The sequence below is a fragment of the Dermacentor silvarum genome, chromosome 7 (assembly GCF_013339745.2).
Source record: "Dermacentor silvarum isolate Dsil-2018 chromosome 7, BIME_Dsil_1.4, whole genome shotgun sequence".
In the NCBI taxonomy this organism is placed as follows: domain Eukaryota; kingdom Metazoa; phylum Arthropoda; class Arachnida; order Ixodida; family Ixodidae; genus Dermacentor; species Dermacentor silvarum.
In genome coordinates, this window is record NC_051160.1 from 60,160,349 (window position 1) to 60,186,202 (window position 25,854).

General features: G+C 48.8%; 40 non-coding genes across 40 annotated transcripts; all 40 read right to left on the minus strand.

Moving 5' to 3' along the window:
* Positions 1 to 1,589: 1,589 nt before the first annotated feature.
* On the minus strand, positions 1,590 to 1,661 carry Trnaq-uug (transfer RNA glutamine (anticodon UUG)). Its single transcript has one exon. It is a non-coding gene; the product is annotated as a tRNA-Gln (tRNA).
* Positions 1,662 to 1,672: 11 nt separating this feature from the next.
* Positions 1,673 to 1,744, minus strand: Trnae-cuc (transfer RNA glutamic acid (anticodon CUC)). Its single transcript has one exon. It is a non-coding gene; the product is annotated as a tRNA-Glu (tRNA).
* A 91-nt stretch (positions 1,745 to 1,835) lies between these two features.
* Trnaq-uug (transfer RNA glutamine (anticodon UUG)) lies at positions 1,836 to 1,907 on the minus strand. The gene has a single exon. It is a non-coding gene; the product is annotated as a tRNA-Gln (tRNA).
* Positions 1,908 to 1,918: 11 nt separating this feature from the next.
* Trnae-cuc (transfer RNA glutamic acid (anticodon CUC)) lies at positions 1,919 to 1,990 on the minus strand. Its single transcript has one exon. It is a non-coding gene; the product is annotated as a tRNA-Glu (tRNA).
* An 85-nt stretch (positions 1,991 to 2,075) lies between these two features.
* On the minus strand, positions 2,076 to 2,147 carry Trnaq-uug (transfer RNA glutamine (anticodon UUG)). Its single transcript has one exon. It is a non-coding gene; the product is annotated as a tRNA-Gln (tRNA).
* A 175-nt stretch (positions 2,148 to 2,322) lies between these two features.
* Trnaq-uug (transfer RNA glutamine (anticodon UUG)) lies at positions 2,323 to 2,394 on the minus strand. Its single transcript has one exon. It is a non-coding gene; the product is annotated as a tRNA-Gln (tRNA).
* A 174-nt stretch (positions 2,395 to 2,568) lies between these two features.
* Positions 2,569 to 2,640, minus strand: Trnaq-uug (transfer RNA glutamine (anticodon UUG)). Its single transcript has one exon. It is a non-coding gene; the product is annotated as a tRNA-Gln (tRNA).
* Positions 2,641 to 2,651: 11 nt separating this feature from the next.
* Positions 2,652 to 2,723, minus strand: Trnae-uuc (transfer RNA glutamic acid (anticodon UUC)). Its single transcript has one exon. It is a non-coding gene; the product is annotated as a tRNA-Glu (tRNA).
* Positions 2,724 to 2,898: 175 nt separating this feature from the next.
* Trnae-cuc (transfer RNA glutamic acid (anticodon CUC)) lies at positions 2,899 to 2,970 on the minus strand. The gene has a single exon. It is a non-coding gene; the product is annotated as a tRNA-Glu (tRNA).
* Positions 2,971 to 3,143: 173 nt separating this feature from the next.
* On the minus strand, positions 3,144 to 3,215 carry Trnae-cuc (transfer RNA glutamic acid (anticodon CUC)). The gene has a single exon. It is a non-coding gene; the product is annotated as a tRNA-Glu (tRNA).
* Positions 3,216 to 3,309: 94 nt separating this feature from the next.
* Trnaq-uug (transfer RNA glutamine (anticodon UUG)) lies at positions 3,310 to 3,381 on the minus strand. Its single transcript has one exon. It is a non-coding gene; the product is annotated as a tRNA-Gln (tRNA).
* Positions 3,382 to 3,392: 11 nt separating this feature from the next.
* On the minus strand, positions 3,393 to 3,464 carry Trnae-cuc (transfer RNA glutamic acid (anticodon CUC)). The gene has a single exon. It is a non-coding gene; the product is annotated as a tRNA-Glu (tRNA).
* A 93-nt stretch (positions 3,465 to 3,557) lies between these two features.
* On the minus strand, positions 3,558 to 3,628 carry Trnaq-uug (transfer RNA glutamine (anticodon UUG)). The gene has a single exon. It is a non-coding gene; the product is annotated as a tRNA-Gln (tRNA).
* Positions 3,629 to 4,157: 529 nt separating this feature from the next.
* Trnaq-uug (transfer RNA glutamine (anticodon UUG)) lies at positions 4,158 to 4,228 on the minus strand. Its single transcript has one exon. It is a non-coding gene; the product is annotated as a tRNA-Gln (tRNA).
* Positions 4,229 to 4,239: 11 nt separating this feature from the next.
* Trnae-cuc (transfer RNA glutamic acid (anticodon CUC)) lies at positions 4,240 to 4,312 on the minus strand. Its single transcript has one exon. It is a non-coding gene; the product is annotated as a tRNA-Glu (tRNA).
* A 93-nt stretch (positions 4,313 to 4,405) lies between these two features.
* Positions 4,406 to 4,478, minus strand: Trnaq-uug (transfer RNA glutamine (anticodon UUG)). The gene has a single exon. It is a non-coding gene; the product is annotated as a tRNA-Gln (tRNA).
* Positions 4,479 to 4,489: 11 nt separating this feature from the next.
* On the minus strand, positions 4,490 to 4,561 carry Trnae-cuc (transfer RNA glutamic acid (anticodon CUC)). The gene has a single exon. It is a non-coding gene; the product is annotated as a tRNA-Glu (tRNA).
* A 92-nt stretch (positions 4,562 to 4,653) lies between these two features.
* Positions 4,654 to 4,725, minus strand: Trnaq-uug (transfer RNA glutamine (anticodon UUG)). Its single transcript has one exon. It is a non-coding gene; the product is annotated as a tRNA-Gln (tRNA).
* An 11-nt stretch (positions 4,726 to 4,736) lies between these two features.
* Positions 4,737 to 4,808, minus strand: Trnae-cuc (transfer RNA glutamic acid (anticodon CUC)). Its single transcript has one exon. It is a non-coding gene; the product is annotated as a tRNA-Glu (tRNA).
* A 95-nt stretch (positions 4,809 to 4,903) lies between these two features.
* Positions 4,904 to 4,975, minus strand: Trnaq-uug (transfer RNA glutamine (anticodon UUG)). The gene has a single exon. It is a non-coding gene; the product is annotated as a tRNA-Gln (tRNA).
* A 176-nt stretch (positions 4,976 to 5,151) lies between these two features.
* On the minus strand, positions 5,152 to 5,223 carry Trnaq-uug (transfer RNA glutamine (anticodon UUG)). The gene has a single exon. It is a non-coding gene; the product is annotated as a tRNA-Gln (tRNA).
* Positions 5,224 to 5,234: 11 nt separating this feature from the next.
* Positions 5,235 to 5,306, minus strand: Trnae-cuc (transfer RNA glutamic acid (anticodon CUC)). The gene has a single exon. It is a non-coding gene; the product is annotated as a tRNA-Glu (tRNA).
* A 199-nt stretch (positions 5,307 to 5,505) lies between these two features.
* Positions 5,506 to 5,577, minus strand: Trnaq-uug (transfer RNA glutamine (anticodon UUG)). The gene has a single exon. It is a non-coding gene; the product is annotated as a tRNA-Gln (tRNA).
* A 5,045-nt stretch (positions 5,578 to 10,622) lies between these two features.
* Trnaq-uug (transfer RNA glutamine (anticodon UUG)) lies at positions 10,623 to 10,694 on the minus strand. The gene has a single exon. It is a non-coding gene; the product is annotated as a tRNA-Gln (tRNA).
* Positions 10,695 to 10,705: 11 nt separating this feature from the next.
* On the minus strand, positions 10,706 to 10,777 carry Trnae-cuc (transfer RNA glutamic acid (anticodon CUC)). Its single transcript has one exon. It is a non-coding gene; the product is annotated as a tRNA-Glu (tRNA).
* Positions 10,778 to 10,869: 92 nt separating this feature from the next.
* Positions 10,870 to 10,941, minus strand: Trnaq-uug (transfer RNA glutamine (anticodon UUG)). The gene has a single exon. It is a non-coding gene; the product is annotated as a tRNA-Gln (tRNA).
* Positions 10,942 to 11,115: 174 nt separating this feature from the next.
* Positions 11,116 to 11,187, minus strand: Trnaq-uug (transfer RNA glutamine (anticodon UUG)). The gene has a single exon. It is a non-coding gene; the product is annotated as a tRNA-Gln (tRNA).
* Positions 11,188 to 11,198: 11 nt separating this feature from the next.
* Trnae-cuc (transfer RNA glutamic acid (anticodon CUC)) lies at positions 11,199 to 11,270 on the minus strand. The gene has a single exon. It is a non-coding gene; the product is annotated as a tRNA-Glu (tRNA).
* A 93-nt stretch (positions 11,271 to 11,363) lies between these two features.
* Positions 11,364 to 11,435, minus strand: Trnaq-uug (transfer RNA glutamine (anticodon UUG)). Its single transcript has one exon. It is a non-coding gene; the product is annotated as a tRNA-Gln (tRNA).
* Positions 11,436 to 11,446: 11 nt separating this feature from the next.
* Positions 11,447 to 11,518, minus strand: Trnae-cuc (transfer RNA glutamic acid (anticodon CUC)). Its single transcript has one exon. It is a non-coding gene; the product is annotated as a tRNA-Glu (tRNA).
* A 93-nt stretch (positions 11,519 to 11,611) lies between these two features.
* Trnaq-uug (transfer RNA glutamine (anticodon UUG)) lies at positions 11,612 to 11,683 on the minus strand. The gene has a single exon. It is a non-coding gene; the product is annotated as a tRNA-Gln (tRNA).
* Positions 11,684 to 11,942: 259 nt separating this feature from the next.
* Trnae-cuc (transfer RNA glutamic acid (anticodon CUC)) lies at positions 11,943 to 12,014 on the minus strand. The gene has a single exon. It is a non-coding gene; the product is annotated as a tRNA-Glu (tRNA).
* Positions 12,015 to 12,106: 92 nt separating this feature from the next.
* Trnaq-uug (transfer RNA glutamine (anticodon UUG)) lies at positions 12,107 to 12,178 on the minus strand. The gene has a single exon. It is a non-coding gene; the product is annotated as a tRNA-Gln (tRNA).
* Positions 12,179 to 12,352: 174 nt separating this feature from the next.
* Trnaq-uug (transfer RNA glutamine (anticodon UUG)) lies at positions 12,353 to 12,424 on the minus strand. Its single transcript has one exon. It is a non-coding gene; the product is annotated as a tRNA-Gln (tRNA).
* Positions 12,425 to 12,435: 11 nt separating this feature from the next.
* Trnae-cuc (transfer RNA glutamic acid (anticodon CUC)) lies at positions 12,436 to 12,507 on the minus strand. Its single transcript has one exon. It is a non-coding gene; the product is annotated as a tRNA-Glu (tRNA).
* Positions 12,508 to 12,600: 93 nt separating this feature from the next.
* On the minus strand, positions 12,601 to 12,672 carry Trnaq-uug (transfer RNA glutamine (anticodon UUG)). Its single transcript has one exon. It is a non-coding gene; the product is annotated as a tRNA-Gln (tRNA).
* An 11-nt stretch (positions 12,673 to 12,683) lies between these two features.
* Positions 12,684 to 12,755, minus strand: Trnae-cuc (transfer RNA glutamic acid (anticodon CUC)). The gene has a single exon. It is a non-coding gene; the product is annotated as a tRNA-Glu (tRNA).
* Positions 12,756 to 12,848: 93 nt separating this feature from the next.
* Trnaq-uug (transfer RNA glutamine (anticodon UUG)) lies at positions 12,849 to 12,920 on the minus strand. The gene has a single exon. It is a non-coding gene; the product is annotated as a tRNA-Gln (tRNA).
* A 259-nt stretch (positions 12,921 to 13,179) lies between these two features.
* Trnae-cuc (transfer RNA glutamic acid (anticodon CUC)) lies at positions 13,180 to 13,251 on the minus strand. The gene has a single exon. It is a non-coding gene; the product is annotated as a tRNA-Glu (tRNA).
* Positions 13,252 to 13,427: 176 nt separating this feature from the next.
* Positions 13,428 to 13,499, minus strand: Trnae-cuc (transfer RNA glutamic acid (anticodon CUC)). Its single transcript has one exon. It is a non-coding gene; the product is annotated as a tRNA-Glu (tRNA).
* Positions 13,500 to 25,854: the final 12,355 nt, after the last annotated feature.

A 25,854-nucleotide genomic window follows, 5' to 3' on the forward strand; every position in this document is an offset into this window, starting at 1 on the left:
TTGTCATTAGTTTCATAAGTGCCAATTAAATTTTTTCTCTTTGCTTTTCGTACCTATCGTAACATTACCAAGCAATGGTCACTGAAACTGATGCATTCGACACTGTAGTTAGAAAGGAGCCGACAATAAAGAAAAGGGACATAGATACGGTCTAACCTCGAGTGGCAGTCTCCTTGAAATGCGTATATTGCACATCACTGTCAGAACCAAGAACACTTCCAACATCCTCCAATCAACTTCACACAAAATTCATGCAGAACAGTTGCGCTTCTATCTTGACTGAGCAGCTTTTTCGATCTATCTATCGGCCGGCACACACAATTAAAGTCGCCAAACACTAGAACGTGCCTTCACAACACCAAGAAGACCTCAGGTAACAAAAAGTTCTTCGCGTTCACAAGCATTATTATGTGCATATGCACACACCGCCCGCCAAGCAGTCCAGAAAAGAAACATCACAAATAAGCATACGCCCTCCTGACATGAAGTAACTTGTTGCTCTGTTATCCCAATACTGTTTCTAATAAAAAGAAGGCAGCCACCAGAAGTACCATTCGCATGGCAAACGCATACGTTGTAATCGTTCTGAAAATTTCTGCCAATCGATCCGTTTTTTCCTCTGATTCAATTTTGTTTCTTGGACTGCCATCAAATCAATGTCTTTTTCTAATAGCATGCGGCTAATCTGACATTGTCTTCGCCGCTGTGACAGCCCTCTGACGTTTAATGTCGCCAAACGAAGGGGAGTGGTGATGTTAATTCGTTTGCCATTGTGTTAGCTGCAATTAAGGTGGGCCCTACTCACACGGTTCGAGGAAACATAGCGGCTGTTGTATACACTGTTGCTTGGTGTTGCTCTTTGAAGGCGACAACTGCAAAACGACGTCCTCGTAGAATCCCTCCCGATCAAAGATCGGGTGCGGAAAGTTCTTTCCGAGGCACTACCTCCGCTAAGGCGGAGGCGGCGCATGTGACGCCGTCTGTCTGGCGGCACTTTGGCTTGACCTTCAGCGTCGACCGTCGGACTGTCGGTGTTTTGGTGTCGGTCCTTCGGTATCCACCCGTCGGTGTTTGGGCTGTGTCCTCAACATCGTCACGCAACCGCTTTCCGGCGCCCTTAGCGTCGGAAGTCAGGTCCATGTCCTCACTGACGCTAACTGGCTCGTCAGCCACTTTGGTCGGAGGTGGGGTGATTTCTGACGACGCGCCCGTCACGTCAGCACCAGCTTCCGTCACTTGAACCTTGGCAGGTGGAGGCGCAGAATCCGGCACATTGCCTTCATATATTCCCTTCAGGTTCACCTTTGCGGTCTTCGTAACCAGTGGTGCAGGGTGAGCCGCCGCCCCTTCAGCTGCTCCTTTGCGGCCTCTTCGGCGTCCTCTTGATCCAGGAGCCATAAAAGAGGGCAGGGAGAGAGAAGCTCGGACGATATCAAAGTCCTCGACCATTACCCCATCCTCCTGCCTGGGCCTGCAACTACCACTAGACCACGCCGGAACGAAGGAACCCGTGCCGCAAGGTTGCTTCCGTCTATGCGAATGCTCTGTAATTGCTGATAATCTATAATCCAGCAATAAAAAGGAGGGAGAGGTCTCACCGAGATTTGAACTCGGATCGCTGGATTCAAAGTCCAAAGTGCTGACCATTACACCATGAGACCCAAACCAAACATTCCGACGCCGGGAATCGAACCCGGGCCTCCTGGGTGAGAGCCAGGTATCCTAGCCACTAGACCACGCCGGAACGAAAGAACCGTGCCGCTAGGTTGATTCCGTCTATGCGAATGCTCTGTAATTGCTGATAATCTATAATACAGAGCAATAAAAGGAGGGAGAGGTCTCACCGAGATTTGAACTCGGATCGCTGGATTCAAAGTCCAAAGTGCTGACCATTACACCATGAGACCCAAACCAAACATTCCGACGCCGGGAATCGAACCCGGGCCTCCTGGGTGAGAGCCAGGTGTCCTAGCCACTAGACCACGCCGGAACGAAGGAACCCGTGCCGCTAGGTTGATTCCGTCTATGCGAAGCTCTGTAATTGCTGATAATCTATAATACAGAGCAATAAAAAGTGGTCTCACCGAGATTTGAACTCGGATCGCTGGATTCAAAGTCCAAAGTGCTGACCATTACACCATGAGACCCAAACCAAACATTCCGACGCCGGGAATCGAACCCGGCCTCCTGGGTGAGAGCCAGTATCTTAGCCACTAGACCACGCCGGAACGAAGGAAACCCGTGCCGCTAGGTTGATTCCGTCTATGCGAATGCTCTGTAATTGCTGATAATCTATAATCCAGAGCAATAAAAAGGAGGGAGAGGTCTCACCGAGATTTGAACTCGGATCGCTGGATTCAAAGTCCAAAGTGCTGACCATTACACCATGAGACCCAAACCAAACATTCCGACGCCGGAATCGAACCCGGGCTCCTGGGTGAGAGCCAGGTATCCTAGCCACTAGACCACGCCGGAACGAAGGAACCCGTGCCGCAAGGTTGATTCCGTCTATGCGAATGCTCTGTAATTGCTGATAATCTATAATCCAGAGCAATAAAAAGGAGAGAGAGGTCTCACCGAGATTTGAACTCGGATCGCTGGATTCAAAGTCCAAAGTGCTGACCATTACACCATGAGACCCAAACTAAACATTCCGACGCCGGGAATCGAACCCGGGCCTCCTGGGTGAAAGCCAGGTATCCTAGCCACTAGACCACGCCGGAACGAAGGAACCCGTGCCGCAAGGTTGCTTCCGTCTATGCGAATGCTCTGTAATTCCTGATAATCTATAATCCAGAGCAATAAAAAGGAGGGAGAGGTCTCACGAGATTTGAACTCGGATCGCTGGATTCAAAGTCCAAAGTGCTGACCATTACACCATGAGACCCAAACCAAACATTCCGACGCCGGGAATCGAACCCGGGCCTCCTGGGTGAGAGCCAGGTATCCTAGCCACTAGACCACGCCGGAACGAAGGAACCCGTGCCGCTAGGTTGATTCCGTCTATGCGAATGCTCTGTAATTGCTGATAATCTATAATCAGAGCAATAAAAAGGAGGGAGAGGTCTCACCGAGATTTGAACTCGGATCGCTGGATTCAAAGCAAAGTGCTGACCATTACACCATGAGACCCAAACTAAACATTCCGACGCCGGGAATCGAACCCGGGCCTCCTGGGTGAGAGCCAGGTATCCTAGCCACTAGACCACGCCGGAACGAAGGAACCCGTGCCGCAAGGTTGATTCCGTCTATGCGAATGCTCTGTAATTGCTGATAATCTATAATCCAGAGCAATAAAAAGGGAGGGAGAGGTCTCACCGAGATTTGAACTCGGATCGCTGGATTCAAAGTCCAAAGTGCTGACCATTACACCATGAGACCCAAACTAAACATTCCGACGCCGGGAATCGAACCCGGGCCTCCTGGGTGAGAGCCAGGTATCCTAGCCACTAGACCACGCCGGAACGAAGGAACCCGTGCCGCAAGGTTGCTTCCGTCTATGCGAATGCTCTGTAATTCCTGATAATCTATAATACAGAGCAATAAAAAGGCGGGAGAGGTCTCACCGAGATTTGAACTCGGATCGCTGGATTCAAAGTCCAAAGTGCTGACCATACACCATGAGACCCAAACCAAACACACCACCCGGGCCTCCTGGGTGAGTATCCTACCCAAACCGAAGGAACCCGTGCCGCTAATTCCGTCATTCCGACGATAATCTATAATACAGAGCAATAAAAAGGAGGGAATCGAGATTTGAACCCGGGCCTCTGGGTGAGAGCCAGGTATCTTCGCACTAGACCACGCCGGAACGAAGGAACCCGTGCCGCTAGGTTGATTCCGTCTATGCGAACTGCTCTGTAATTGCTGATTAATCTAAATACAGAGCAATAAAAGGAGGGAGAGGTCCTCACCGAGATTTTGAACTCGGATCGCTGGATTCAAAGTCCAAAGTGCTGACCATTAACCATGAGACCCAAAACCAAACATTCCGACGCCGGGGAATCGAACCCGGGCCTCCTGGGTGAGAGTCAGGTATCCTAGCCACTAGACCACGCCGGAACGACGGAACCCGAGCCGCAAAGTTTGCTTCCGTCTATGCGAATGCTCTGTAATTGCTGATAATCTCTAATCACAGAGCAATAAAAAGGAGGGAGAGGTCTCACCGAGATTTGAACTCGGATCGCTGGATTCAAAGTCCAAAGTGCTGACCATACACCATGAGACCCAAACCAAACATTCCGACGCCGGGAATCGAACCCGGGCCCTCCTGGGTGAGAGCCAGGTATCCTAGCCACTAGACCACGCCGGAACGAAGGAACCCGTGCCGCTAGGTTGATTCCGTCTATGCGAATGCTCTGTAATTGCTGATAATCTATAATACAGAGCAATAAAAAGGAGGGAGAGGTCTCACCGAGATTTGAACTCGGATCGCTGGATTTCAAAGTCCAAAGTGCTGACCATTACACCATGAGACCCAAACTAAGCATTCCGACGCCGGGAATCGAACCCGGGCCTCCTGGGTGAGAGCCAGGTATCCTAGCCACTAGACCACGCCGGAACGATAGAACCCGTGCCGCTAGGTTGATTCCGTCTATGCGAATGCTCTGTATTGCTGATAATCTATAATCCAGAGCAATAAAAAGGAGGGAGAGGTCTCACCGAGATTTGAACTCGGATCGCTGGATTCAAAGTCCAAAGTGCTGACCATTACACCATGAGACCCAAACCAAACATTCCGACGCCGGGAATCGAACCCGGGCCTCCTGGGTGAGAGCCAGGTATCCTAGCCACTAGACCACGCCGGAACGAAAGAAACCCGTGCCGCTAGGTTGATTCCGTCTATGCGAATGCTCTGTAATTGCTGATAATCTATAATCCAGAGCAATAAAAAGGATGGCAGAGGTCTCACCGAGATTTGAACTCGGATCGCTGGATTCAAAGTCCAAAGTGCTGACCATTACACCATGAGACCCAAACTAAACATTCCGACGCCAGGAATCGAACCCGGGCCTCCTGGGTGAGAGCCAGGTATCCTAGCCACTAGACCACGCCGGGACGAAGGAACCCGTGCCGCTAGGTTGATTCCGTCTATGCGAATGCTCCGTAATTGCTGATAATCTATAATCCAGAGCAATAAAAAGGAGGCAGAGGTCTCACCGAGATTTGAACTCGGATCGCTGGATTCAAAGTCCAAAGTGCTGACCATTACACCATGAGACCCAAACCAAACATTCCGACGCCGGGAATCGAACCCGGGCCTCCTGGGTGAGAGCCAGGTATCCTAGCCACTAGACCACGCCGGAACGAAGGAACCCGTGCCGCTGCGAAGGTTGATTCAATAAAAGGAGGGGCGTCTCACCGAGATGCGAATGCTCTGACCATTACACCATGAGACCCAAACCAAAATTGCTGACCCGGGCCTCCTGGGTAATCTAGACCACGCCGGAACGAAGGAACCCGTGCCGCTAATCCAGAGCAATCCAGAGCAAAAAAAGGAGGCAGAGGTCTCACCGAGATTTGAACTCGGATCGCTGGATTCAAAGTCCAAAGTGCTGACCATTACACCATGAGACCCAAACTAAACATTCCTACGCCGGGAATCGAACCCTGGCCTCCTGGGTGAGAGCCAGGTATCCTAGCCCCTAGCCATGATCTTTTTTTTTTATTGCCGGTCTTTGACAATGTACAATGCACACAGTATAGAAACAGACATCACAAAAAGAACACCTACAGAACATACTGAAAAACATGAAAGCCATCAGCCCAACATGGACTGGCGTTGTCAATCTAAAATTCTTTTAAAGCTGTCAGAGGTTCTATCCTCGACAGCCAATCGGGTACACATATCTTGCATTTTCTTAATTTCAATGAAACGAGACATACTTTCTCGAAATTAAATACGAGCAGGCCTAGCATCTGGGTCGCAATGGTACCCAGCCATTCGTGCCCGCCATAAACAGTGGAGGCCATTGAGCATAATTAGGTCGTATGGAACCCCGTCCTCATTCTCAATCGGTAAGTACCTGATCCCATGCGGATTCAACGGAAACTCCTTCTTGATTCTCCGTTTTAGGACGTCCCAGAAGTAACACCCTTCCCAGCAATGCAAGAACACATGATCTACAGTTTCAGGTTGCTTGCAAATCAAGCAGTGTGGGCCCCATGGTACAAGGAAGCCGCGTTCTTCCATGAATGTCTTCACTGACAGTGTTCCTGTGTGTAGCCTAAAAAAGAATGTTTTTGCCCCAGTAGGCACCTCCATTCTTTTCACCCGTTTAAGGACATCCTGTCCTGGTCCTCCACTGTATATCGCTCTGTACTAATGGCACTGGAAATATAATATCGCATACATCTTTATATAATGTCTTTCTTTTCACGCAGATAAATACTCGAAAGAAAAACGCACAGAAAGAAAGCGCACACTAGTCGACTACCTTCTTTAAGATAGCCGCGTAATCGTTCCTGGCATACTATTGGTACTAACAATGAGCGCCGGCAGCGCAGCTCTTAATCTGAGCTGTAATACCGTACGCAGAAAAGGATCACGCACATCTCGAAAAAACAAAAATCTATTGACAAGCTGTCGTACAAAAAGATGCGCCAAGCCCAGGCCACCTTCCTTCACCCGCCTGAACAGATTTGTTCGGCTACATCTTTCCCAGCTAGATTCCCAGATAAAAACGGCGAACACTCTGTGCAATCTTTGTACGCTTACCCTTGAACAAAATAACTGTCTGCATGACGTACCACAACTTCGTAATGAAAAACATATTACATACAGTTAGCCCTTGCGAAAAATGGACAGGTTGATGCCTTTCCACCTGTCTGCTTTTTCTCTTGTTTCTTTTATTTGGTTTCGTCCAGTATTCCTCGCTCTGTTTGTAGCTATCCAAGGGAACGCCGAGATACTTGGTAGGGGTTTTCACCCAGCTCACATTCGCAAAGTTGTCCGGGGCCGAGGACCACTCTCCGTAGCCACAATCCGAGGGACTTACCCCAGTTCACTTTACTGCCCGTCACATCACAAAACTGTTTCACCACGCGTATTGTTTCCGTTACGCTTTATCTGTTTGTACAACACACGGCGATATCATCTGCATATGCCAGGAGCTTGACTTCTGTGGCTGCCAAGCTATAACCTCGTATTTGATCATTCTCAGTTATCGCCAAACACATCGTTTCAATGTAAACTGCAAACAAAAGAGGACTGAGGGGGCAGCCTTGACGCACAGAACGCATGACGTTAATGGGGGCCCCCAATGATTTATTCACAATTAAGCGTGTTGTGCAGTTCTGATACGCCAATGCCACTCCCTCAGTGATGATGGCACCTACATTAACGTGATCCAGGATGGCAAACAAAATATCATGAGACACACAGTCAAAAGCTTTCTCTAGGTCAAGCTGGAGCACTGCGACGCCATCGTAAGTGAGGTCACAGCACTCGAGCACGCACCGCATCGTGTGAATATTCGAAAAAATTGACCTCCCTTTGATCCCACACGTTTGGTGGTCTGCGACGATTTCTTTGATGACGCTTTGAAGTCTGGCTGCCAAAACCTTCATGAAAATCTTATAGTCGACATTGGTTAAAGATATCGGCCTATAAGATGTCACGAGCCTAAGTTTCTCCGCTTTGTCACTCTTAGGTATCAAGATGGTATGCGCTTTACCAAAAGAAGGCGGCAAAGCTTTGTTCACATACGCGTCGTTAAACAGGCTTGTTAGCAGGGGCGACAGTTCTTTCTTGAAGGCTTTATAAAAACACGCGCTCAGACCGTCAGGTCCGGGTGATTTGCCATTGTTCAAATCATTTATTGCTTTTACGACTTCGTGTTCTCTTATAGTGCCTTCTAATAGGTCCTTCGTGTCGTCACTTAATCGCGGCATGCGACTGAGAAAGACCCTTTTGAACTCATCTACATTGGCTTCTTGATATGCAAACAAGGACTGGTAATACTCTAAAAACGCTCGGCCTATGCTCTTATTATCGTCGACGAGTGTGCCATTCCACGAGATCTTATCGACATGATTACGTCGACCATGAGCTTTTTCAAGTCCAAGCGCCCTTTTGGTGGGCGTCTCCCCCGCTACTAATGCGTTTGCTCTTGCGCGCACAATCGCACCTTGATAGCGTTCTTTGTCCAACTGTTCGATTTTTTCTTTGATGGTTCGCATATCTTGCTTATACGCCCCTGGCTCTTCGCACTCCAGCGCTATCAGCAGATTAAGTATGTTTCGTAAGTCTCGTTCTTTCATTTCCCTCTCAAACTTTAAGCAGCTAGATCTTTCTATTGCTTTCATTTTTACCTTCTGTTTGAACCATTCCCATTTCTCTGCTATTGTTTCAATACATTCATCGCTTACTTCCATAACGGCCTCATGAATTGCGTCTACAAATGGCGCGTCTTTTAGAAGTAAGGCATTCATTTTCCATTGGTCCCAGTTAAAAGATTGACTCTTCTTCTTCATTCCTATGGTACACATCACCAAGCAGTGATCGGAGAACGACACAGGTGCAACAGAATAACTGTGGCACTTTGGAATCATGTCCTGTGACATGTACAAGCGGTCTAACCGCGCATGGCTACTGCCTTGAAATCGCGTATACATCACTTCCCGCTCCCCCTCCAGACACTCACATACATCGTCTAGTTCACTTTCGCTGATCAGCCTAGACAATATATGACTGCTTTTATCGCGGATACCACCATTATTGCATCTATCCCGAGCCCTCAAAACACAGTTGAAATCCCCCAACAAAAGCATGCACTTTTCACTACTAATATACTGAAAAAGACTCGAAAAAAACAATGCACGTTCTTCTACACCATTTGGCGCATATATGCATATAACTCGGAATTCAACTTTACAAAACACAAAATCGCAAATAACAATCCTTCCCGACTGACATGAAAACACACTTTGAACAACCAGGTCTCGTAACTTCTTAACAAACAGGACACATCCAGCGGACGTCCCTACCGCGTGGCTCACGACTGCATAATATCTAGTCGTGAAACGCCGCACCATGCTCCCGGTCTCTTCCTCCCCGTCTACCTTGGTCTCCTGGACAGCTAAAACGTCTATGTCGTAGTCAGTGATCAACCGTAGTACTTGACATTGCCTACGGCTAGCCGCCAAGCCTCGCACGTTTAGTGTGGCAATGCTGAGAGACGGGTCAGGTGCCATGCTGTACTAAAGAATGAAGTAGGCCCGGAGCATGGTGCTTACCTTTCACGACTAGCCCTCGGCTAGCCGCCTCCGGAGCCGCCCGGCTTCCCGGCGTTGTTGGTGGTGTGCTGCGCTTTGTCCACAGGCCTTCTCTCGGGCGGAACATTCGGTTTGGGTTTGAAACCCGAACGCCTCCCAAGGGGAGCTTTGGCCGGCGGCCCATCCCCGGTGCTGGATGCTGCGTTGTCCTGGTCTCCGGCGTCGTCTCGGGGGCGCTTGAAGGTTGCACCGAGACTAGCAGCCCGGTCCCCGTCGTTGGCAGCCTCGCTCTGTTCCATTTCTGAATCGTCGTCATCGCTTTCGCCTTCACTCGCACCTTCCTTTCGAAGGACAGCTTCCGTGTCGATCCGTGGCGGCCCAGTCACTTGCTCAGCAGCTTCGTCCACCTTGGCTTCAGCACCCTCCGGCACTGTCACGGTACTTGTTTTCGCTGGCGGCACTTGGTCTCCGGCTCCCTTGGCGGCGTCTTCAGCCTCGGCTGCATCCATCAGATTTTCGGCTGCCGCTTCACTCACTGCTGGGCCTGTCGCTGTAGCGTACGTCTTCACGTAGTCGGCATCGACGTGCCCAAAACGTCTGCAACGGGAGCAGCGCGGCACCTTACACTCTCGCCGGACGTGCCCAGTGCCCTGGCAGCGCAAGCACTGCATGGGCCGACCGGGAACGACCACCAAAGCGAGTTCTCCGCCGACGCGGACCTGATGTGGAAGGTCCTCTACCTTGACGCCGGTCTTCAGCTAGAGGAGCACGGTCCGCGTGGTAGAGGTCTTGTCCCCCATACCTTGGACACGCCACCTCTCCTGGCTTACCTCATCCACGTTGCCGAAAGGCGCAAACGCCACCCGCACGTCATCGTCGGCAACGCCATACAGCAGCCAGTGAAGTCGAAGCTTCACCTGCTCGTCCTGTGGGTCGACGATGACGCACCGTCGTCCTTTCACTTGAAGTTCCTTCAGGGCCACCAGCCGTTTCGTGGTGGTCGCATCCTTAAGGGTCACCGCCCACACGTGATTGATCTGGTACGCCCCTATGCATACCACGCCAGGCAGCAAGCCCGTCGGCAGTAGGGCGTCTCTGAAGTCCTCGACCCTGTATGGTCTCGCACGTACATCCCCGTGTAAAAACACGGTGTTAGTAGCCACTCGTCCTTTAGGCAGTTGCGGCAAAATAAAAGGGTAATCCTTCTCTTCGTCGTTGGTCCTGTTTCCGCGGCCAAAAGTGACCGCTGTCGCTGCCCCGGGAGAGGCCATGATTCACGAACCGTCACGCTCGGTGGCCGGAAGCAGAATGGAACGGAGAAACCCGTGCCGCAAGGTTGATTCCGTCAATGCGAATGCTCTGTAATTGCTGATAATCTATAATCCAGAGCAATAAAAAAGATGGAGAGGTCTCACCGAGATTTGAACTCGGATCGCTGGATTCAAAGTCCAAAGTGCTAACCATTGCACCATGAGACCCAAACTAAACATTCCGACGCCGGGAATCGAACCCGGGCCTCCTGGGTGAGAGCCAGGTATCCTAGCCACTAGACCACGCCGGAACGAAGAAGCCCATGCGCAAGGTTCATTCCGTCAATGCGAATGCTCTGTAATTGCTGATAATCTATAATCCAGAGCAATAAAAAAGATGGAGAGGTCTCACCGAGATTTGAACTCGGATCGCTGGATTCAAAGTCCGAAGTGCTAACCATTGCACCATGAGACCCAAACTAAACATTCCGACGCCGGGAATCGAACCCGGGCCTCCTGGGTGAGAGCCAGGTATTCAGCCACTAGACCACGCCGGAACGAAGAAACCCGTGCCGCAAGGTTGATTCCGTCAATGCGAATGCTCTGTAATTGCTGATAATCTATAATCCAGAGCAATAAAATGATGGAGAGGTCTCACCGAGATTTGAACTCGGATCGCTGGATTCAAAGTCCAAAGTGCTAACCATTGCACCATGAGACCCAAACTAAACATTCCGACGCCGGGAATCGAACCCGGGCCTCCTGGGTGAGAGCCCGGTATCCTAGCCACTAGACCACGCCGGAACGAAGAAACCCGTGCCGCAAGGTTCATTCCGTCAATGCGAATGCTCTGTAATTGCTGATAATCTATAATCCAGAGCAATAAAATAGATGGAGAGGTCTCACCGAGATTTGAACTCGGATCGTTGGATTCAAAGTCCAAAGTGCTAACCATTGCACCATGAGACCCAAACTAAACATTCCGACGCCGGGAATCGAACCCGGGCCTCCTGGGTGAGAGCCAGGTATCCTAGCCACTAGACCACGCCGGAACGAAGAAACCCGTGCCGCAAGGTTGATTCCGTCAATGCGAATGCTCTGTAATTGCTGATAATCTATAATCCAGAGCAATAAAAAAGATGGAGAGGTCTCACCGAGATTTGAACTCGGATCGCTGGATTCAAAGTCCAAAGTGCTAACCATTGCACCATGAGACCCAAACTAAACATTCCGACGCCTGGAATCGAACCCGGGCCTCCTGGGTGAGAGCCAGGTATCCTAGCCACTAGACCACGCCGGAACGAATAAACCCATGCCGCAAGGTTGATTCCGTCAATGCGAATGCTCTGTAATTGCTGATAATCTATAATCCAGAGCAATAAAAAAGATGGAGAGGTCTCACTGAGATTTGAACTCGGATCGCTGGATTGAAAGTCCAAAGGGCGAACCATTGCACCATGAGACCCAAACTAAACATTCCGACGCCGGGAATCGAACCCGGGCCTCCTGGGTGAGAGCCAGGTATCCTAGCCACTAGACCACGCCGGAACGAAGAAGCCCATGCGCAAGGTTCATTCCGTCAATGCGAATGCTCTGTAATTGCTGATAATCTATAATCCAGAGCAATAAAAAAGATGGAGAGGTCTCACCGAGATTTGAACTCGGATCGCTGGATTCAAAGTCCGAAGTGCTAACCATTGCACCATGAGACCCAAACTAAACATTCCGACGCCGGGAATCGAACCCGGGCCTCCTGGGTGAGAGCCAGGTATTCAGCCACTAGACCACGCCGGAACGAAGAAACCCGTGCCGCAAGGTTGATTCCGTCAATGCGAATGCTCTGTAATTGCTGATAATCTATAATCCAGAGCAATAAAATGATGGAGAGGTCTCACCGAGATTTGAACTCGGATCGCTGGATTCAAAGTCCAAAGTGCTAACCATTGCACCATGAGACCCAAACTAAACATTCCGACGCCGGGAATCGAACCCGGGCCTCCTGGGTGAGAGCCCGGTATCCTAGCCACTAGACCACGCCGGAACGAAGAAACCCGTGCCGCAAGGTTCATTCCGTCAATGCGAATGCTCTGTAATTGCTGATAATCTATAATCCAGAGCAATAAAAAAGATGGAGAGGTCTCACCGAGATTTGAACTCGGATCGTTGGATTCAAAGTCCAAAGTGCTAACCATTGCACCATGAGACCCAAACTAAACATTCCGACGCCGGGAATCGAACCCGGGCCTCCTGGGTGAGAGCCAGGTATCCTAGCCACTAGACCACGCCGGAACGAAGAAACCCGTGCCGCAAGGTTGATTCCGTCAATGCGAATGCTCTGTAATTGCTGATAATCTATAATCCAGAGCAATAAAAAAGATGGAGAGGTCTCACCGAGATTTGAACTCGGATCGCTGGATTCAAAGTCCAAAGTGCTAACCATTGCACCATGAGACCCAAACTAAACATTCCGACGCCTGGAATCGAACCCGGGCCTCCTGGGTGAGAGCCAGGTATCCTAGCCACTAGACCACGCCGGAACGAATAAACCCATGCCGCAAGGTTGATTCCGTCAATGCGAATGCTCTGTAATTGCTGATAATCTATAATCCAGAGCAATAAAAAAGATGGAGAGGTCTCACTGAGATTTGAACTCGGATCGCTGGATTGAAAGTCCAAAGGGCGAACCATTGCAGCATGAGACCCAAACTAAACATTCCGACGCCGGGAATCGAACCCGGGCCTCCTGGGTGAGAGCCAGGTATCCTAGCCACTAGACCACGTCGGAACGAAGAAACCCGTGCCGCAAGGTTGATTCCGTCAATGCGAATGCTCTGTAATTGCTGATAATCTATAATCCAGAGCAATAAAAAAGATGGAGAGGTCTCACTGAGATTTGAACTCGGATCGCTGGATTGAAAGTCCAAAGGGCGAACCATTGCAGCATGAGACCCAAACTAAACATTCCGACGCCGGGAATCGAACCCGGGCCTCCTGGGTGAGAGCCAGGTATCCTAGCCACTAGACCACGTCGGAACGAAGAAACCCGTGCCGCAAGGTTGATTCCGTCTGTGCGAATGCTAACCTACAATCCAGAGCGAGTACACAGCGAAAAAAAACACAAAAAAGAAGTGGGAACACGATTGAGGCTTCCGCTGAAATCGACTGAAGACAATGTTTTCCTGGCCGAATTGGCGATACTGCGCGTGGCACTCTACGCGCCATTCAACGTGTGAGGGAATTAGGAGGAGCGTCGGAATACTTCAATTTTTCAGAGCTCTATCTACGGGATTGAACCGCATTTATAGACTGCAATATCTTTGCGATCAGCCCACATTTTTACGTATCGTGACGTGTTATCAATTTTAAATAACTTTTGTGGTTTTACACGCCAAAACTACGATGTGATTATGAGGCACGCCGTAGTAGGGGAAGAGAGTCTTTGGCGTAGCGGTTACAGTATCGAGCTTCGGTACCAGGAGTCATCTTGCAGTCGCAGTGGCGAGGCTCTATTCGGTTTGGGAGAATATAGATATATGTGTACTTATTACAGCGGATTTGTTAAAACCTCGCTATAATTATCATTCCGTCGTCCGCAGCTTCGCCAAGCTGGGGGAGAGAGAGTTGAGAGAGAAAGAAAGCAGAGTATAAAAATAGTAGTAAGTGGTTCGTGTGGAAAGGGAAAGGTCGACGCTATCTTCTGCAGCCCTTGAGGGAGCACGGCTCGGCGCCAAAGTATAAAAATAGCGTAGTAGTAGTAAGTGGTTCGTGGGAAAGGGAAAGGTCGACGCTATCTTCTGCAGCCCTTGAGGGAGCACGGCTCGGCGCCAAAGTATAAAAATAGCGTAGTAGTAGTAAGTGGTTCGTAGGAAAAGGAAAGGTCGACGCTATCTTCTGCAGCCCTTGAGGGAGCACGGCTCGGCGCCAAAGTATAAAAATAGCGTAGTAGTAGTAAGTGGTTCGTGGGAAAGGGAAAGGTCGACGCTATCTTCTGCAGCCCTTGAGGGAGCACGGCTCGGCGCCAAAGTATAAAAATAGCGTAGTAGTAGTAAGTGGTTCGTGGGAAAGGGAAAGGTCGACGCTATCTTCTGCAGCCCTTGAGGGAGCACGGCTCGGCGCCAAAGTATAAAAATAGCGTAGTAGTAGTAAGTGGTTCGTAGGAAAGGGAAAGGTCGACGCTATCTTCTGCAGCCCTTGAGGGAGCACGGCTCGGCGCCAAAGTATAAAAATAGCGTAGTAGTAGTAAGTGGTTCGTAGGAAAGGGAAAGGTCGACGCTATCTTCTGCAGCCCTTGAGGGAGCCCGGCTCGGCGCCAAAGTATAAAAATAGCGTAGTAGTAGTAAGTGGTTCGTGGGAAAAGGAAAGGTCGACGCTATCTTCCGCAGCCCTTGAGGGAGCCCGGCTCGGCGCCAAAGTATAAAAATAGCGTAGTAGTAGTAAGTGGTTCGTGGGAAAGGGAAAGGTCGACGCTATCTTCTGCAGCCCTTGAGGGAGCACGGCTCGGCGCCAAAGTATAAAAATAGCGTAGTAGTAGTAAGTGGTTCGTAGGAAAGGGAAAGGTCGACGCTATCTTCTGCAGCCCTTGAGGGAGCACGGCTCGGCGCCAAAGTATAAAAATAGCGTAGTAGTAGTAAGTGGTTCGTAGGAAAAGGAAAGGTCGACGCTATCTTCTGCAGCCCTTGAGGGAGCACGGCTCGGCGCCAAAGTATAAAAATAGCGTAGTAGTAGTAAGTGGTTCGTGGGAAAGGGAAAGGTCGACGCTATCTTCTGCAGCCCTTGAGGGAGCACGGCTCGGCGCCAAAGTATAAAAATAGCGTAGTAGTAGTAAGTGGTTCGTGGGAAAGGGAAAGGTCGACGCTATCTTCTGCAGCCCTTGAGGGAGCACGGCTCGGCGCCAAAGTATAAAAATAGCGTAGTAGTAGTAAGTGGTTCGTGGGAAAGGGAAAGGTCGACGCTTTCTTTTGCAGCGCTTGAGGAAGCACGGCTCGGCGCCAAAGTATAAAAATAGCGTAGTAGTAGTAAGTGGTTCGTGGGAAAGGTAAAGGTCGACGCTATCTTCTGCAGCCCTTGAGGGAGCACGGCTCGGCGCCAAAGTATAAAAATAGCGTAGTAGTAGTAAGTGGTTCGTGGGAAAGGGAAAGGTCGACGCTATCTTCTGCAGCCCTTAGCACGGCTCGGCGCCAAAGTATAAAAATAGCGTAGTAGTAGTAAGTGGTTCGTGGGAAAGGGAAAGGTCGACGCTATCTTCTGCAGCCCTTGAGGGAGCACGGCTCGGCGCCAAAGTATAAAAATAGCGTAGTAGTAGTAAGTGGTTCGTGGGAAAGGGAAAGGTCGACGCTATCTTCTGCAGCCCTTGAGGGAGCACGGCTCGGCGCCAAAGTATAAAAATAGCGTAGTAGTAGTAAGTGGTTCGTGGGAAAGGGAAAGGGCGCTATCTTCTGCAGCCCTTGAGGGAGCACGGCTCGGCGCCAAAGTATAAAAATAGCGTAGTAGTAGTAAGTGGTTCGTGGGAAAGGGAAAGGTCGACGCTATCTTCTGCAGCCCTTGAGGGCGCACGGCTCAGCGCCGCGCAGCATAGCGGATGCGAGGTGGAGAGGAGGAGTGAGGCCTGTGGTAGTGGGATGCGTAGCTAGAGCTGCTGCCGACGCCGTCCGCGTTTCCCCGCGTTCGAGCCGTACGCGCGCGGTGTCCGTGACTGCAGCCGATGCCTCTGGTGGCGGCTCGGCAGGTTTCGACCAGAGAACTGGACACTCGAGCGTCGCTTCTGAAAGACTTAAGCGAGAGATTGCTAATCTTAGCATTCTCAATCTGCACTGCCATGTCAAAAAACATTATGTGTGGCTCTGCTATCGCAAACACCAGAGACCAGCGGAGATGGGGGAAGCCCAGAAAAAATTAGACTATGTGCGTGGTTTTCCACTACTTTACTAGGCTTTCCCCAGCTCCACTGGTCTCTTGTTTTCGATAGCAGAGCCACGTATAATTTTTTATACCTACTTATTATTGCAATAATGTATGATGTGGTTCTCATTTGCTGTTGCCAATGCGTCGGGAACCACATAATCATCAATTAACGCAATAAAGTTGTATATATATTTTCTTTTGATGAGACAGCAGGAAACTAAATATAAGTGTGTTTTGTCGTTTGGTTGAACCAAATGCCGGAAGATGTCGCTACCAAAGCTGCTACCTGCCGCCATCTTCGTTTGTGGTCTTGCAATATTTATTTATTTATTTATTTATTTATTTATTTATTTATTTATTTATTTATTTATTTATTTATTTATTTATTTATTTATTTATTTATTTATTAATACTGCCAGTGTACTTCGTGCCTTAGGTAGGAGAGGGCATTTAATAGAAAATTCTGCAGCAATGTAACATACACTTTCAAACAAAAGAAAAAAATGTTTGCATAACAAACAACACGTGTGCCGAACCCCGACAAAACATATACAAAACATATCAAATACAATACAGTCAACGCACACTCTGAATGATGCACACGGTGAATAAATAAATAAATCTTGTTTTTAGTTTTCTTGGCTACTTTCTGTTCTTTCCACTCTTCGATTCTCGGCCAATTCCCGTAGAACGCTGTGACCCTGCAGCATGTTAGGAATGACGTTTTTTTGACGTCATCTGTAACATACCGCAGATGCTAAAAGCTGAAGCGAACTGGAAGGGACTAGTAATTATACATTGAAACATACCATCTACTTACATTCTCACTTGAGAAAATGAATGCATCAGAGTGCGATATACGAGTATTAGAAAGATATGAACGTAAGCAGCACTCAAAATATACTGTTAAAAAGGGAGGTATGCCGGCTATACCCTGTTGAGAATATTATTTATTTATTTATTTATTTATTTATTTATTTATTTATTTATTTATTTATTTATTTATTTATTTATTTATTTATTTATTTATTTATTTATTTATTTATTTATTTATTTATTTATTTATTTATTTCCCTGAACGTAACAGCGCTCATCAACTATGAGGAGGTGTCTGAGAATCGGGTGACACTTGAAACTGACATATACCGGTCAGCTATTTGGAAGGAGATCATAATCACAAGAAAATACCGTCTAAGAAAACAGAAAAAGACAAATAAAATATTTTTATCTTTCAATTAAACAGAAAATTCTTCAAGGCAGACGAAACGCCTTGATGACAATAGCTTTCCAAGTAAAAACATTGCGTTCTTGTGGCCTCAGCCGATGGCTCATACACACGAGGTGGGTTGGCCACACTAACACAACAAAGAAGAAAAGCAGAAGAAGAAAGAATAAAGGAGGAAACATTGGGCAACTTAGCCATAACTAAATTTTGATTGATTGGGCTTACTTCACACACACAAAAATAAAACATTAAAGTACCCCCCTCCCCAGTGTAGAAAGTGACGCTGCAGCAGCGTAACTTAATCGGGCGTTTAAATGAACTTATGCAGAGCAGCGGTTATAGACCTGTCGTTAGCGCTTAGACTACAAGCGCCGAATAGGTTTCGATGTTGATAAAGTTGGGCCTTATATTATACTAGTCGGAAGTAGAGGAACGTATATCTAAAAAAAATTCCATCAGTATCGTCGAAACGGAAGAAGAAGAAGATCGCGTGGTCCCTTCGCTGAGTCTCCACGCAAAGCTTGATCGTGCTGTGCTAACCGACATCCGGCGTTGTTCGCGGGACGCCTGCATCCCGGACCCCATCCCCGCTCGAACGTGCCTCCGCTTATACCCGTGCCTTCAGCCATGCACGTGAAATCGTCTATCGGGCAGTCTCAGCAGGCGCTGGTCAACGTTCCAGAGGAAGACGTGTCCTCCTCGAGCCGGCCCGCCCTGCCGCGCCTGGGGGGCCACAAGCGCACCGTCATCGTCTTCTGTATGGCAGCCGCGGTGCTGGCCCTGCAGGTAAGGCGCGTGAGCGCTCGTTCCGGGTTCGAATCCCCGGCCGCCTAGGGTGCGGCCGCGCTCGAGGAAAGCACTTGCGGTATTAACCAAGAAATACGTAAATATTTGGACATGAGTTCACAGAAAGTCTATAAACGTTTTGCTACAAGGTCAATAGAACCTCTATAGAGAGTTCGGTCTTGTGTGCTGTGTTTTTTTGTAAATTCTTGGCTATATTCTCCTGGCAGACAACCCATTTGAAAGCCTATTGATAGATATTTCTTTCCTTTATTGCGACCTATGGGTCGCAAAAAAGGAAATGACTTGTTGAAGGAATTCCGACGTAATATATTTTCAACTGTTCATTTTTTGCGTTATCTGATAGCTGATTACGAGCAGCTGTCGTATTGTCACGAGCAGCGCACCTAGCTCGTCAGGGAAACCAACATGACACGCCGGAACGACAATGGGCCGCGCATGCGCACCACCACTCGCGCTACACCACTCGCGACAACAGGCACCGCGCCGGCAGACGGCGCATTGATGCAGTTCTACATAGAGTTACACTATCGGCTTCCTTTAGGGAGGCTCCCTAAAGGCAGCCAATACAGTAACTTTAGTTTGGCATGCGCTCCCGTGGTCCTTGTACTTTCGCTATCGGGTGCTCGTATTCGCGACTCCAAGTAAACGTTCGCCACCTAGCTGCCGCACCGAGGAACAGCCGATCCAAGTTCAGGCTTGAAGCGAAAGTGGGTCTCATATCACGGCATGCGCTGAATATCTCGTGTATTTTCAAATCGTCGTGACGCCGGCACGCACAAGCTCGAAAACAAAAAAAAGGGACGGATGTCTAAAGGCTATTGCTATGTGCTATTATGCGTGTCATCGCGGTGGAAAAACAGAACTGTATGGTTTCATCTTTTCCCGAAAGAACCAGATGAACGCACATTGGAGAGCGACTTGGATAAGAAACTTAATTCCGCATTGGGAAAAGGTGACTGACACTATGCTGGTTTGTTCGAAACACTTGACTCGGGACGACTTCTTTCTTCCCGCCGAGTCGATACCATTGCTTTATTTTTGCTTATTTGAAATACCTTGCTGGTGTTACAAATCGCGGAGTGTACTTTGTTCATAGGCAAGTGCTTTAGTAAATTATAGTGATGCACGCTTAAGTTTCGTTTGGTTTTGTTCGTTTATAATATTCTGCCACAGCATGAGTGTTATTATAATGACATAAACAGCAGGACTATCCTCACTAGTGTACTTTTGTCTGAAGGCACTTTAGCAGGAATGATAACTACCTCGGAATGCCTAAGCCTGATCAAGGCGAACATTATGCCGCGAGGCGACATATCGTTTTCATAGCATGCTTTAGTTTTGCGGTGCAAGCAGAAGATGCTGTATTTTATTTTTCGTTCGACGTGGTCAGTTGTCAGTTTATTTGCTCACACGAAATTTGGAAGCAACTTCAAACATCGCTCGTTCCAGCTTTGGAGTGTTCGATCTGCGCACAGCGCCGCTATACTTGGCTTTCCGACACTGTGTACACAGCAACACTCTATTACAGCTGGTTCAATTCGTTTCCAAGTCGCGTATTCCCAGTAATATAAGTGAATTTGCCCAATAGAAATCCTTCGCATAAATTTTGAGGCCTGTTGTAAGAAACTCAACATGGTCCGATTGGTGGTTATTCGCTTCTCACGTTTCACCGGGGTTTGAGAATTCATACGGGTAGCAGGTATCTGCTGTGTTCCCGAGCCCGGGCCCTAATTACCTCGAACATTGCGTACTGCAAGCAGGAACAAACGCAAGTCATCGGACCCAGACGATCTTATCACACGTGTCGGGTAACCATAAAAAGAAAGGTGCACCCCCACTCACAAACGGGACCTTAATCTTTTTTTTTTTTATCCCAAGACACACTGACGAGGTAACATTACCGTTTTTAGCCTCGTTCTATCAGCGCAGAATATCCGTATTTAGCTGCCGAAAGCACGGCAGACGTTACTGCGTATATATATATTGGTATGCTATATGTGATATACAACACTAGTCGCAGCGCGGAGTTCCCTATGAAAGTCGAAAACAGTCAAGTATCGTACCTGTAGCAGAGGAGCAATGCCGCGAAGTGTGTGCACCTTTCGGAGAGGCTTCCTGCGCACAAGCACTTTTATATTTTTCACCTCCGGCTCACTTGAAAGGACCTTTTTCTTTAAAAAATGTCGCAGTTTCGCCGGAAAGGCGAATAATCAATTGCGATAGCAAATTAGTAGAGAGCCATACGGAGTAAGGATGGTAGCTTTATCGGCTGCATAAACTTGGACACATTCGCTTACTAACTGAATTAACAAGCATGGTGTCAGCGCGCACAAACAAGCATGAATAGACCACACTCGATGACGGCAGAACCCAAGTCAAAACGCTGGCGTGAGCAAGCGCGGCTGCAGCAGCGAGCGAAGGTTCGTGTGGTCGATCGCTTCAACGGAAATTGAGCGGCCGAAAGCTGAGCGCATACAACGATCAAAGCCGTGTGGAGATCGCTTTCAAGATGCGGTGCGCGCGACAGCCTGTAGCCGCGCAAAGTACAAGTACACGGTTGCTGGCAGAGTAGAAGTCGCACCCCCTCCCTGCCGCGCTGCCTTCCTGCTTTCCTCATTTTGCGTGGGCGATTGAGTCGCCAGTTCCCCGTGCGCCCGGTCGCAAGATACGCATTTGGTGCCGCAGCTAAACTCGCCTCCCCTCCCTCCCTCTCATCCTCCCCCGGCCTTTCGCATTTGACGTCGCGTTTGCTCTCCGCCGTGCGTTCGCTTTTCGTGAAAACGCGCGTCCCTCGAGAAAGCGCGCGTCCTTCGGGCGCTTTCACTCACACATACAGCATACGGCGCGCGGCGACGATATCATAGCCCTTGGACTTTATACGGAACCTCACGGCGACGACGGCGGCAGAAATCCGCTTGAAATGTTCATACAATCGATATCACAATAAAATATTTCTCATCGGCTCGCTGGGCAGGCCGGGCGTTTTCACGCACAGCGCAACTATTTCCACTGTTTCGTCGCAGAAATACTTAAGACCAATCTAAATAAGGTGATCGACAGCAAGCTATTTCGGCTTCGACGAAACACCGTGATTCGACGCCACAAACGAGAAACGGGAGCACAGCACCAAGCGGAAGAGCCTCCGCGAACATGAATGTCGTAGCCATCGTTGTTTATTTGAACAGTGTTGGCAGTGACAATTAATGGACTCTGGCACTTTACCGCCCGTGAACCTTTCGTAGCAGCATCCGCATAGGTGCCCTTTGTTTCGTTTTCCGCCCGTGCAGGTGACATTGATCCTGGCGCTATTCCGTCCTTCCCGGCCGCACCCAGAAGAGGCCGTTTCTTTGAAGGACTTACTCGAGGTGAGTGCGGAGGACAATATATTTAGCGGGTGACGTACTTAACATACTTAGCAGGCGACACTGCCGAAGCTACTATAAGTAGTGCGGTCATAGAGAGGTCTCACTCCACGCGTTTCGCACTGCAGTTGCATTTGCTCTGCGACGCTTTCTACGAAATGTCCATACTATATATATATATATATATATATATATATATATATATATATATATATATATATATAACAATTACAACTGTGTGGACTTCAGGTTACGCCAAATCACGTGTATTATGTCACGTGCACCTTTGTGCAGCCCTAATGTGAAGCACTATGTTTTTGGTAGCGAGCGCATGCGATGCGCTGTAGCTGCTGGCCGCAGATACGTGTCACTCCGCCCTTTTGCGGTGGTAAATAGGCTTAGACCTGCGATGTCTTCCATATAAAAAAAAAACGTGTGCCACACTTTGCGACATGAATTTATTAGACTTCATGATGCATAGAAGTATATGACGCATTTCCATGTATTTCTTTCATACGGGGCGCACTATTTTTTGGTCGCGAATTTGAGCAGGAAGTGCTAGACGTCCCTCTATGACGTCCTCGCTTAAATGTGAAACGATCTGTTCATGTTCACCGAGTTCACCATGTTCACCCTGCGAACTGGACTTCTGGGCTATAGAGAATCAATAGACGTTTTTCTGTGGAGTGTGTTAGACAGCCTGTGGCCTCATGGTTTTACATTCTGATGTCAATGGATTAAAACAATGACTTGCTTGGCTATAGTCGGCTCGTGCTTGCAGGCTTCAGCGAGCCCGGGAATTAATCAAAGGAGTCTATATTGTCGAAAAGAATGAGAAGGCTTGTAGCAGTGACACTCTGCAAGCCGTGGTTTGGTTGTACTTTTGGATTGCGAGGTGACTGTGATGACATTCATTTCAGCTTATGCGCAGCACTGTCTGCGCTCCTCCTTTAGTTTCTTATTTGCCCAAAATAAACATTACATTAACGAAGTATTCTGTATGCATGAGCAATGAAACTAACAGCGCCACATCGTGGTACGTGGTGGGCAACTGTTAAGTCAAGGCCAGAAAAACGTGCGTACACGTCGCGAGGAGCAAGTTCTGCGTCGGTGTTATAACCCGTGTCACATTGTGATGGTGGTTGTGCATGATGAAAGCAGCAGCAGCGCCAGCAGTGGTGTAGTACATCAGTGGTGGTAGTAAAAGTTGTAGTAACAGGTAGTAGTTGTGGTAGGGTAATACGGAAACTTGGAGGTTAAAGGGGCAGATATACTCCGACGTAGCGTGCGCGCGCGCGCGCGCGGCACGGCGACGTTACGTCGGCTGAAGCGCCACCCTCTTCAGTCCGACGGCTCCCAACCGCCGACGTGACCGGCGGCTCCTGACGCGCTTGGGCATCGTCCGGCTCCGAATAGAGCCGCCTGCATTTCGCGCCGACCGCGCCGAACACGTCAGCACCGAGCGCCCACTCTCGTCGCTGTAGCTACTCATCGCCAGTACAAAATGGCCGCTTCACACGAAAACACGCGCGAAATTCGCACGAAACGAGGGAGACACTCCACAGGTACAGTGCCTAGAATATACTTACTAATATTCTAGGCACTGTACCACATGCACAGGTTCGAGTGGCAAATGGAATTGTTTCGCGGGTTCACGACAGATGGCGCGACATTCTGCGCATTAACTGCGCATGCGCTTCCCCAGCTGCGGCCGCTGCGCCGTGTCGGAAGTGGTTGCACTGTAGAGAGCCGGACTTGCGCTTGGCGCGGTTCGCCGACGTGACGTATCCGACCGCAACCGCCGCCCGCCCGCGTGCCGAGAACGTCGGAGTATAACAGAGCCTTAACAAAGAAGCTCGAGTACAAGTTAAGGACCGCACAAAGAGCGATAGAACGAAATATGTTAGGCCTAATGTTAAGAGACAGTGATATTATCTCTACCGGGTGAGGTGGGTCGTCACCGCAGGAATCAGGAGACGATGATGAAGGCGGGCATCGTGATGACGAAAAATAGTAAAGATTGTATTCACTTCATTGGTACATGGTTTTGACTCTATCCGAGTCTCGAGCGGTTCTGATTAACACGGGGGCCAGGACGGCCTTAAATCCCCTCGTGGTGGTCGATGTCTCCTTCGGGGAGAGAGAGAGAGAGAGAAGTCCTCTCTCCGGTGGTCAAGTTGACGACCTCCTCTCCCTCGGGTCCTCCCTCTTGGTAGCTCGCCGTTTTCGTCTGCTCCGGTCGTAGAGGTGAGACGCTTTCTCGGGGATGAAGGGGATTATCTCGTCACTGGAAAAGCGCTCGGGCTTGCTTCCCACATTTGAGAGATACAGTTTCCAGGAAGATCATAACCTTGCCGATGTCTCCTTCGGGGAACTTGTGGAAGTGTCAGTCAAGTTGACGACCTCCTCCCCCTCGGGTCCTCTTCTTTGGTAGCTCGCCCTTTCCGTCTACTCAGGTCGTAGAGGTGTGACGCTTTCTCGGGGATGAAAGAGGATTATCTCGTCACGGGAAAGGCGCTCGGGCTTGTTCCCCACATTTGAGAGGTGCAGTTCCAAGCCGATCATAACAACAGTAAGAAAGCGGTGTGGATCAGAGAACAAACGAGGATAGCTGATATTGTGGTTGACAATAAGCGGAAGAAATGGAGCTGGGCAGGCCATGTAATGCGTAGGATAGTTAACCGGTGGACCATTAGAGTTACAGAATGGATACCAAAGTAGGAAATCGGAGTCGAGGACGGCAGAAAACTAGGTGGGTTGATGAAGTTAGGAAATTTGCAGGCGCAAGTTGGAATCAGCTAGCGCAAGGCAGGGGTAATTGCAAATCACAGGGAGAGGCCTTCGTCCTGCAGTGGGCATAAACAGGCTGATGATGATGATGATGATGACTACGGTATAGTAGTAGTAGTAGTAGTAGTAGTAGGAGTAGTAGTAGTAGTAGTAGTAGTAGTAGTAGTAGTAGTAGTCCAGTCAGTATTAGTGATAATAGTAGCTAGCAGAAGCGGTACTGGTACTTACTTACAGGATACAGAAGCAGTACGAGTATATAATAGTGATTGCGGCAACAGCAGTAGTAGCATTAGTAGTAATATTAGTAGTAGGTAGTAACAGAGGTAGTGGAAGTAATATAAGGTCTAGTAATACTAGTAGCAGTGGTCGTAGTGGCTACATGCAGTAGTAGTAGTAATAGTAGAAGTCGCCGCAGTAATTGTAGCAGTTAACATAGAAAAAGGCGTAAGTAATGTGGTTGTCGCTGCCTTCAAGGCCTACGCTGCATACATCACTCTCCGCATATGAAGGCCCCCTTTTGATACAGGCTACCTCTTTGTAAATACAATATACAATCCACAATCGATATACAATCTATCCAATCTATAGCTTACCTTTAATGACAGTCGAATGATAGGAAGAAAGAGGAAGAGAGAAGAAAAAAACCTCCGTGTACGATACCGGTACATCAAACCATTCATCTCCATATCTCTCGGTTCAGCGATGTGCATGTGCATGTGCATGTGACTGCCTAAGCTCAACGCGTCGTTGTCATCATCAGCAATACTTATTTTGCCCTTAAAGGTTCCAGCGGGAACCTTTAAAGGTAAAAGGGTAAGGGGGAACTTGCTGCCCTTAAAGGTTCCAGTGGGAACCTTTAAGGGCAGCAAATACGAAACAATTTAATAAAATGAGAAGCGTAAGACAGTACAGCCAAAAAGTTCGAAATATATATAACATTACAATTACTGAGCAGAATGCAGAAAGCTTTGTATAGCATGAGATATAAATGTGTGCATATTGCGCATTAGCACGTACTTGTAATAAGTAGTACTTAGTTCCTTACATTTTTTGGGTTTCCTCTCAACTTAAACCACTACTATATGCTTACGTCATACTGATCGCCTTCACTCGGTTGTGCGCAGGATCTCGATGCGTTGAACTGACAAAGCGGCGCTCACGCTTCAGACCCTCGGCGGCACGGTGCTCTCGAAGACGCCGGCGGCCGTGGATCTGCGTCCCGCTTTGTGCCGGCAACGGAGAGAGATCCAGCGCACAACACGCGTACAAGACGTAGTGACACACCTGCGCCGTGTGCGAAGCG